The sequence below is a fragment of the Mus caroli genome, unplaced genomic scaffold (genome assembly GCF_978045245.1).
Source record: "Mus caroli unplaced genomic scaffold, Mus_caroli_1 scaffold_2, whole genome shotgun sequence".
Lineage (NCBI taxonomy): Eukaryota > Metazoa > Chordata > Mammalia > Rodentia > Muridae > Mus > Mus caroli.
Window position 1 is genome coordinate 87,699,099 of NW_028227257.1, and position 11,010 is coordinate 87,710,108.

The following is an 11,010-nucleotide window of genomic DNA, read 5'->3' on the forward strand; positions in this document are numbered from 1 at the left end:
GCTTGCCCCTGAACAGTTGACTCACTGACTGGAAACACACGGCTCCCCCTGCATGCTTGTGAGCAGGAGTGTCTCACCAAGACTGAGATTGTGAGCGGTCGCCCTTCCACCTAAGGGGGAATGAAAGGAGAAGGTAGCACCTGGGATCACATGGTCTCTCACCACTCAAGCTTCCTGAGTTCAGGGCTGAGGATCTCCCTGCTCTGGCCTCAAACCTCCTCATACCCAGGGGTTCTGAGGTCAACTCACCCCCATCCCCATATTATACAACAGTGATCGTCAGGCAAAACCTCAGGAGTGATCTTAATTTCTTCTTTATCTCATCCCCTAGGCCACAGCCATCAAATCCTGCCAGCGTCCCCACCAAAGCATGTTATGAGTCCACCTGCTGTTTCAGTGACTTCCCTCCTGGGCCAGGGCCAGCACATCACCTGCTCATCACCCTGCCCTCCTGCAGGTCAGCACTCTCTTTGTATGTTTTGTCTTGTTTTTTGCTTTGTTTGTTTGGTTTGTGTAATTGTGTGTTTGTTTTTCCTGGGTGCTGGGAATACAGTAGAGCCACCTTGCATGATCTGGGTGGTGGGGACACAGCACTGGTCTTCATGCTTGTGTGGTAACTGTTTTTATCCATGGAGTCATCTCCCCATAACCTGATGGCATGCTCTTTGATATCCAATAGACAACGGATGGCGCTGCAGAGGGACCTTACTCAGACTCATCCTCACTCTAGGGTGGACTTGAGGACTGGGACGTTCCCTTGGTGTTCAGGAAAGAGAGAGTCAGAGACGGTAAACTTATCTTTCTATAAATCTTCCTTAGCCTGATGTTGAGTCAACTTCCTGCCTTCTACACACCATTGACCTCGACCTTTGTCGTCTACTCCCTTGTGACTACCCTTGGAATTTCTTCCAATTGAAATGCAGACTCAAGTCCCCGCCAGGGTTCCATGTTTCTTCTAGTCTGTGACAGTTCTCAGAATTTCCATGATTTCTATAATCTTGGCTTTGAGGCTGGCCAGTCATTTGGGGACTGTTCCTCAGCCTGAGTGGCTATGATCTTATCTCTTGGTCTGGGTCTTTGGACAGCCACACCCTTTGATGTTCCAGGATGAATTGTGTAACATCAATATGGCCCCCCTGGTTCTGTTCTGCATGCACTGGCACAGGTATGAAAGTCAAAAGTCAGTCTCCTTTGACCATATGGGTCCCAGCAATTAAACCCAGGTCATCAGGCTTGACAGCAAGTGCCTTTACCCAATAAGCCATCTTGCTAGCTCGAGGATTCTATTTTTATTGGTATTTATTTGAGGGCGGATGGTGTGAGAGTCCTTCGGTTCTCCTGGAATGCAGATTTTCCTTTGGCACAAGCTGGGGTGAAGGTGGGGGCGGGGCAGGGACTTGTTCACACTGTGCAGCCCAAGTGCAGAGAGCTGGAACAGATGTGTGTCAGTAATGGCTGGGGAAGCTTTGTTCTGTTTGCTTTGTGACAGAGTTTGCTGTGTAGCCTGATACCTGTGAGCCTGTCCTGCTGGTTTAGCTGGGGCCACCTCCTTTTTTTGTTGTTGAGTTTGGTTTTACTTCTTTTATTTTTTTTCTTTTTGTTTGTTTTTGCTTTTCCCTTCATTCTCTCCTTCATCTTCTCTTCTCTTCTCTTCTCTTCTCTTCTCTTCTCTTCTCTTCTCTTCTCTTCTCTTCTCTTCTCTTCTCTTCTCTTCTCTTCTCTCCTCTCCTCTCCTCTCCTCTCCTCTCCTCTCCTCTCCTCTCCTCTCCTCTCCTCTCCTCTCCTCTCCTCTCCTCTCTTCTCTTCTCTTCTCTTCTCGCCCCTCCCCTCCCCTCCCCTCCCCTCCCCTCCCCTCCCTCCCTCCCTCCCTCCCTCCCTCCCTCCCTCCCTCTCTCTCTCTCTCTCTCTCTCTCTCTCTCTCTCTCTCTCTGAGACAGGGTTTCTCTGTGTAGTCCTACCTGACTATCCTGAAACTAGTTCTGTAGATCAGGCTAGCTCAGAAGTCAGGGGTTTTCCTGCTTCTGCCTCTTGTGCACCACCACACCCTGCTGGGGCTACCTCTTGATGCATATAAAGGAAAACGGGATGTGACATGCTTTGTCCTGAGCGTGTGTATGTGGACTACACAGAGTACTTTCATCTGAGTTATCAGCAGATGTTTAATACAAAACGTCATCACTTTTGATGCTCTATCTGCTCTATTATTTCATGCTCAGGACACCTTAAATTGTTTTGTGGGGGAGGAGGTTGTTTGAGTTTTTGAGACAGGAGCTTGCTGTGTAGCTCAGGCTGGTCTGGAACTTGTAGCAATGCTCCTGCCTCAGCTTCCTCAGTGCTGGTGATACAGATGTAAATCACTGTGCCCAGTGCTAATACCTACTGTAGGTATTATTAGTCATTTAAACAACCAAGATACAAGTTACTGCAAGGCAAGTGGCAGTCTTGGGCTTGACTCCAGACACACTGTGTGCTACTTCCACGCTACCAACCTGTTCTCCTACTGTGTGCCAAGCAAGACTGTATGCTAGATGGCCTGGAAAAGAACCTCTGTTCATTCACAAGTGTCACCCTCTTTCTTAGTGGCAGTTCCTGTACCTTGAGGACCTCTGAGCCAGGGTACCCTGCCAGGTTGCTGTGGCTACAGACAGGGATTGACTTTAGCTGGCCATCTGCTCTGCTGGTTGCCAGATGCTGTGGCTCTCAGCCACTGCATGGGCATCTCTGCTATCTCCATCAAACGTCTCCAGTGAGGCTCAACAGCTCACTCTAGCCCAGAACTGGGTGGACTCAAAGCCTGCAACAGAAGCATGGCTTTCTAAGTCTCCCTCCCTCCTGTGTGATGATGTCTCTGAAATCCCTTTGTGCTTAGAAGGACTGGTAGCATTGTTGTGAGCAGTTCATTAGTACCATGTGCTTGTTCCTTAAACCAAACATGCTGTGTAAGGCTCTTAGTTAACACTAACAAGAGGGACTTAGAAAGCCTCGGAATTGTCTGTGGCACATATGCTATGACCATGTAAACGGGCTGTCCTGAGTGAGGCAGCACGCACAGCGAGCGCACCAGGGTTCTTTGGACTTGAGGTTCCAGCTCCTTCAGAGGCCTGATGTGACTGCTAAGATCCTGGCTGCCCTGTCTCAGCGTGTTTGCTGAACTGTCTCCAGGAGACACAACAGATAGGGGCCATCGGCCTTCTGCCTCTTCTCCTCTGACAGTTCTCTCTCTGGCCATGCTTCTTTCTGTTCTTCATGGTTGGAAGTGGCAGAAGCACGGAGGTATAGCTATACCAATGGCTAGAATAGATGGGGAAAGCAGTTATCGGCCCGATGGGACAGAATATAGGCTGTCTGCCTTATTAAAATTACTCTACTTGGGACTGGTAAGATGGCTCAGAGGGGAAAGGCACTTGCTGAGAAGCCTGCTGACAAGCTCTGGGTTGCCTCTCTGCTCCCACCCTGGAAGGGAGCTGAGGTGCCTGCACACCAATTTCTGTAATGGAAAGTTGCTCACAGTAGTGAGCCTGGGAAGAAAGCTTTGGCCAGGCTTCTGGTGATGGTAGCAAGCAGGGAACACTGAGGTGCTAGTGTTGGCATTTAGTCTAGGCTCCTCCCCACAGTTACCTGGCAACAACCAGGTGTGCCTGACTCACTATAAAAAGGGGCTGCTTGCCCCCCTCCTCTCTTTCTTGCTCCTCTTGCTCTCCTGCCCTTTCTCCTTACCCACTTCCCCCATTCCCTCCTCCCTCTCTCCACGTGCTCATGACCAACCTCTATTCCTCTATTCCTCTCTCTCTCTCTCTCTCTCTCTCTCTCTCTCTCTCTCTCTCTCTCTCTCTCTCTCTCTCTCTCCTTCCCCATGTCCAGAATAAACTCTATTCTATACTGAACAGTCGTATGGCTGGTCCCTCAGGGGAAGGGATGCCTCAGCGTGGGCCCACAGATGCACCCCCTTTCCCCACACTTCACCAAACCCATTCCTTTACTCTTTATTTTATTATTATTATTATTATTATTATTATTTTATAAAACACAGCAGCCGGGCCTTCAGGGCAGGCCTGGGAACTGACAGCTTCCACCTTTAGGCAAAACCAAACACTGTCCCACACTCCCTGACCACGACCACGCTCCCTGACCATGCTTCCTCCTACGAGTGACCTCCAAAGCTTCTTTCATGTGTTCACCTGCTCTGGTTGTAAATTCATTTCACTGGCAAATTCAGTAAATTCCACCTTCAAAGCATCAGCATTTCTGTTCTTTGTTTGAAGCAGGGATTCCTGTGCTGCCGAGGCTGGCCTCGAACTCCACATGCTTGTCCTGCCTCAAGTGGCAGGTTTCCAGGCATGCACAATGCAGGGGTGGGGCAAGCTATGTCCTGATTCCTGCTGTTTCTCATCCCTCCCACCCCAGCATCGTCTCTCACTGATCTTAGTGCCTCTTCCTAGCCCCAGCTCCCCGTTATACCCTTTCCCTGCAGATGGTGAACGCAGCCATCTCCACAAACCTAAATCAGAACATTTTATTCCTCAACTCAAGAGAAGGTATGTAGAGGTGTCTTGTCACTCTTTGGTTAAATCTGAGAACCCTGCTATGCATTAAAAGGTTCTCTGCTGCCACCTGTCCTCTCTGACCTCAGTGACCTCTGCCCTTTCCTCTGCTGGCAGAATTGGTTTCCTGGACACACTACTGACCCAGGGCCTTTGCTGTTCTTCCAACCAGCCCTTGAGATATTAACACTACTCAGTTCACTCATTCAGTTTTCTGTTCAATTTTCACTTTCTTAAGAAAGAATTCTTAGTACTAGGTCTAAAAACAGAGCATGCTCTTCCTTTGGATGTTATTTTTTCTTCCATAACAAAGACCTGAATGGTCTGTTTTTGTTTGTCTGGTGTTTGTTTGTTTGGGGCCTGCTTCTTGCACTGGAATACAAGTGCCACCAATGAGAAAATCCTGTCTTTTTTTTTTTTTTTTCTTAAAAATCTTTGTTCCTTTATTGGAGCAAGATTCCTGATGTATACAGTGATGTATTTACTAAACAGAGAGGACTCTGTGTGCAGAAATTACACACTATCCATCCAGACAGATTTTGGTTACACTTTGCCTATTGATGGAGTAGTTCCATTTATAAAGTTTTATACATCAGAAAGCTTTGAATTTGACCAGGCTGTCCATTAATCATCTCTGAAAAAGTGGCATTGAATTTTAGGTTTATTTTACAGCATTAAAAAGCTTATGTATCAGGTAGCTTCCCCAAACATCCTCTGCCCAATGGCGCTGAGCAGACAGCTCTTCATCCGCCTGGTTCAGTCTCACATCTGAGAGCTTCTACTACATACCTGTGACAGACACTACCAACCACCTCCCTGACTGCTGACCCTGACAGGTCACACTGCCAACGAGGACACAAGAGCGGCTGTCCCTCATAGATGGCACAGAGCAACAGGTCAGTAACGGTGGGAGCAGGTAGGTGCTGCCGTGAGGTCCGGGTAAAGGACCATTTTAAAAAGAAAATGCCAAATTGAGATAAAAATCAAGGGTACAAGTCCACAGCAGCAAGCTGTGCCCACAACTCAGTACGGAGACGTTAAGACATGATTCAAATCCCTTTCTCAATCTGCACAGCCCTGAGGTCATCCTGCAAAATGCGTATCAAAAAATACGAAGTTGGGGAGACAAAGTTTGACGTGATGTCATTAGGCAGTCAAACTTGGAAGGTCTGTTGAGCATCTGTTCTGACAGAAAAGCATCAGGTCCTTTGTGTACACACTGATTTTATTGTAACAAAGCAACTTGTACACTTCAACATTTAAAATGAGCATCTTTTTCCTTCCAGTAAAAACCAAAAAAAAAAAAAAAAAAAAAAAGAAAAAAGAAAAAAGAAAGAAAGAAAAAGAAAAAAAAAAAAAGAAAAAAATTAAAGTTACAACACAATGTCAACTCCAAATAAAACCGTACAGGTTCTGCTGATTCTCCCATTGAGTGTCAGGGCTCAAGTCATCATCAGGAGAGAATTTTATTTTAAGTGTCACCTTAAATTGCAAGGATGTCTGTTAAACCACACAATTAAACATGCCAAAGGAGAAGCCATGTTGTCAGATGCCCACCTACCCCAGACACCTCAAACCCACCCTTGCTCACCATCTATACCCCCCTTTTTTTCTTATATTTTTTTCTTTTTATTAAACAAGAGAAAGTAGACAGATACATGTTGGTAAATGCTAACTGTCTGTATTCACATAGAGACACAGTGTAATCTCTGAGCCCAATATACAGAGAAAAGAAGAAAAGCTAGAATTCTGTAAACTACTACACAGGGGCCTAGCGCCCTCCAGCAGAGCCAAGGGAACTAGAGAGCTTTTCTTTTTTTCCCACAGAGCATGGTGGTGTGGAATCCACAAATGTAGACAAGAAAGGATAAAAAATGAATTTAGAACAGAAATGGAGATTCTTTTCCTGTTGTATTTTGCTCCAGATATTTTCCCCCAAATTAATTGAGAACCATGATGTTGAGACCTCAAAACAGGGCGACTGAGCACAGAGGGACAGGGAGGAAAGGACTGCAACTTGCTCCCAGGGACTGGAGAAAATTACAAAATAACAAGAAAATAAAAAAGAAGGTTGGAATCCGTCAGTCTTCCTCGCCTTCGTCCTCCTCTCCTTCCTCCCCTTCATCCTCATCGTCATCTTCTTCACCTTCATCCTCATCTCCTTCTTCATCAGTATCTTCCAACCCCTCCTCCTCATCGTCGTCGTCATCATCATCATCTTCTGCCTCTCCTTCTTCATCATCCATGTCGGGAACCAGATAGTACTGCAAGGGATTTGGACAAATGTCATCTTTGATGACCTCTCCTAACTCGTCAGCACCTGCGTCAGAATGGTCAGTAAACCAGGTAAAGAAGCTCTCTGGCTCTTCGTGCTGCCTCTTCCTGCTGGCCTTATTCTGCGTTTGACTTGAGCGTTTTGTCAAATCCTTTCCAGATTTCCATTTGATTTCGGTGGACTTTGAAGACGGGTCACCACTCTCATTCAGATGAAATTCTTTGGAGAGAACTTTATTTTCAAAGTAAGGATTTTCATCAAAATAAAAATCTATTCTGTAACCTGATTTAATTTATTCAAATTCTGTCACTTCAACTCTGGTCAAATAATGCAGAGCCTCCTCGTCCTCCTCCCCAAGTAGTGCAAACACTTGTGGATGGTTGACAAATGTTGTTACCCAAAAATTTGGTGATCAATTCTGACCTCTTCTGAAAAAATGGTTGGCGGAGTTTGTTATATTTTTGTTCTACTTTCAAATTTTCCTCACTGGCTTGTTCATTAAGTCTGTCTATTTCATTTTGTACTTCATCAATATGTTCAATTGCTTCTTGCTGTTCCTTTTCTCCCTTCAGCAGGCCGGGAGAGGCCGACTTGTCCTCCAGCTTCGGGGCAGCAGCCGGTCTGGGTTTCTTGGGCTGAGGCAGGATCGCAGATTGCCACTTCGGGGCCATGGCGCGAGGGAGGTGACCGGGAGACAGAGCCCAGAGCCCTGATGTTCACAGCAGGAAGAAACTCACAGGAACTCGAAAATCCTGTCTTGAATCCTGGTGTCACCCCAAGCTCCTGGAAGAGGGTGACATGCAGGAGGTGGGCATTGATCGGACGGAGTTATCACTGGCCCCAGAGAGTGTATCCATCACCTAAGACCTTTCAGGGCAGATGGGAAATCTCAGACCTCAGCTGATACACACCGGGCAGCAGCTCCTCTCTGAGCTGACGCTGTTAAAGGTCCCAGAGGGATCGAAGACTCCAGGGTGTAGGAGGGGGTTCCCATGTGCTCTTCCTTAACATCAGGGCAGAGAGTAGCCTCTTCGTTTTCCTGTCAGTTTGTCTTTCTGAGAACAATAGAAGGAAAATTGGGGCAATCGATGTCCCACATGTAGTATACAATGACAGGGACAAAGGAGTCTTTTTTTTTTTTTTTTTTAATAAACTAGAAGACAAAGTTGATCATTTTGCCTGCTGCCTGGAGCACAGTAAGTACACAGTGAATATTGAATGTTTGGACAATGTCTTCTCTTTGAGTCGATGAAGCTTCGGTGTGTGCTTACTACACTGTAGGCACCGTGTAAAACGGCTCACACATTAAAGACACCAAGAAAGGAGGGGATGGTCTCCATCTCTGCCAATCAACTCAGAAAACCCTTGTTAGAGTAGAAAGGACTTCTGATCCAGAGAATAGAAACTCTGGCCTGGTTGGAGATCTAACATTCCAATTGGGCCAAGTTAATCACCTGGCCAAGGGACCACCCCTAGGAAGATGGACTCCCCTTAGGTTATGCTAAAGAGATAAGAGTATAACTGGCCCTTCCACTATGTCTCCTTCCCAGAATCCATGATCCTACAGGAGCTGACAAGGCAGTCAGGTAGGGTGTAATCCGGATTAGAAAAGCAGAACTTCTCTTTTTCTCTCTTCTCTTTAAGCACACTTTCCTTAACAGACCAGATTTCCCTGATCCTCCACCATCCTGTTCTGTCTACAGCCTCCTGCCCTGTGGCTGTGTGTGGGGGCCAAGTGTCTGACCTCTGCGGCAGCTCACAGGGCATGGCTCTCCACCTGCAGTTCTCACTTCCACTCTCCACACAGATTTATAGCTCACCTGCCCTGGGAGGCTTTTCCTTTAAACTCTAATAAAATTGTCCTTGAGCTTCCATTTAAGCCCATTCTTAAGTTCTCTTATTAATGGGTCCAAGAACCCCACTTTCCCAGAATCCCTCATCCCTACCCACCCCCCTCCCATACTGTGGCTCTGAAAAGAAAGGAATCAATTCCCTCTTTGGACCTGGTCTATTTTAAACTACTCTAAAATCAATGCAGGCTTGTTTTAAGAAAAAAAAATCTTAAATTACAAAAAAGCAAAAGAGAAGAAGAAAAATAGCCCTGTGATTTTTTACCACCCAGAGATTCTCACTGTTAGCATGCTGGGATACGGTATGGCCTCCCTGTGTTTTCTTTGTGTTTTCATGGAGTCTTGACACGGAATTCTCCCTCTCTCTTTAAAACTTAGTACGGTAATATAAGCACCTCTGCGTGCTGTTCACAGCTCAGTGAACACCTTTTTTTAATAGCCGTGTGCCATCTCATCTCATCTCCCTGTTGTAGCCCCGTTAACTCCTTTTCTATTTTTTAAGATCGTAAGGAACACGGCACTCAGCTTCCTCCTGCCCCCCATCTTCCTGCTGCTGCTGGGACTTGAGGAGTCCCCACCACGCGATAACTAGTTCTAAGGGATATGGACTCTTAATGCGTTTTGCGAGATTTCATTTTGATTTCTAAAACTGCTTGAATGTGTCTTCCACAAAAGAGCTCCAGCAAAGCAGATTGCTTGGAAGAATTTACTTCCCGTGTTGAGGCGTACAGACCTGCAGTGTTTTAGCACCCAGTTTAAATGAGCAGATTACAGCCCGTCTCCTCTTCCAGCCTCTTCTCTTGCTAATAAAATGCAGCAACAGCGCTGTAAAAAAATCTTTCTTTGGTAAACAACGACTTTTCCTGTTCTCAGGGTTGTCTTTGTAAAGTCTTTCTGGCAGATGCTGGGTTTATGCTGAGAACTGTGCGTTGTATTTTTGCACGCCTGTTTAGGGTGTCTTAAGGGTTTAGTTCTGCTCTATGGATTGTTTTTCTTTCATTCTCAGCCTAGGGAGGACTCCAGTTCAAATCCCTGGTACATACATGGAGAGCTGGGCGTGTCTGAAGCCCCCACTGCAGGGCAACGACAGGTGGATTGTGACAATCTATTGACCCAGAAAAGTGAACTTCAAGGTGATAAGGCAGAGTGATCCAGAAAGACACTTAAGATAGTGTTCTGGTCTCCATGTGCATACATACAGACATGTATGCCTGTATATTCATGTGCAGGTAACATACACACACACACACTCTCTCTCAGATTCCCCACATGAATACATACAAATAATTTAAAAATTTTTTAAAGGGGGTCTACACTTTGCAGCAATAGGACCTCTACCGACCAACCTGTGTTTGTCTTGTCCTGGACTGTGACCACCTTGCAGGGCTCACCCTTGAGAGCAGCGCGTGAGTAAGGTGTTCTTCCTTGCAGGGTTCACCCTTGAGAGCAGCGCGTGAGTAAGGTGTTCTTTGTAAGACTGGCCAGCCTGGTGAGGGCCTGGCTAAAGATGGACAGTTTGTAAATTAAGGAACCCATGCAATAGCAGGTCAGGAAAGGGACTGGACTGCCAACGTCTGGAAAAGCCGAGGGATACGTGATGACTTGGAAGAGAATCCTCTCATTCTGTCTTATGGCCAGCATGCATGGGACAGTGTTAGAAAGGATGCCAGCGTCTCTTATGTGTCATGAAAAGAAGTCCATTCTGAAGAGTGAGCTGTAAAGAAACACAGACGGTTTGATCCCATGTTTGCTACAGAGGTTAGAGAACTCTGGTGTTTTTTTTAATTATACAGATGAATATATTATACATTTATTGGGAAATATATAGAATATATGTTCATATCATATAAAATTATATATTATGTTATGTGTTATATATTATATTCTATGTTCTATATTATACATTATATATTATAGTATGTTATATATTATGTATTATATTATATGTTATATGCTATAGGTGATATATGTTATATGTTATAGGTTATATCACATATCACATATCATACATCATATATCATATATCATGGACCTGGGAGGAGAACAAGGACATGTTTACCTCTCAAAACTCAGCTGAACAAACAGGCTACAACAACCTCAAATTCTTCTTGCAAGCTGAGCAAAGGAAGAAGGCTGCAAAACGAGGGGGGGGGAGTCAGAAGGAGTGAGGACAAGGAGGTGGTTGTCAGGGAGGGCCTGTGCAGGGTGAGTTCATCTCCTGTGGAGCCTGAGGCATGGAGGTCAGGCTCCATGAACATGGCTGCCTAAGCTGCACACATTCCCCAACTACTCCTCCCACTCCAAGCTGTTGGAGACTCTTGTGTTGACCTGATACCATCCTGGC

General features: G+C 45.9%; 1 pseudogene; it reads right to left on the reverse strand.

Annotated features, from left to right (window-relative positions):
• Positions 1-6,622: 6,622 nt before the first annotated feature.
• LOC110289889 (protein SET-like) lies at positions 6,623-7,487 on the reverse strand (annotated as a pseudogene).
• Between the last annotated feature and the right edge of the window lie 3,523 nt (positions 7,488-11,010).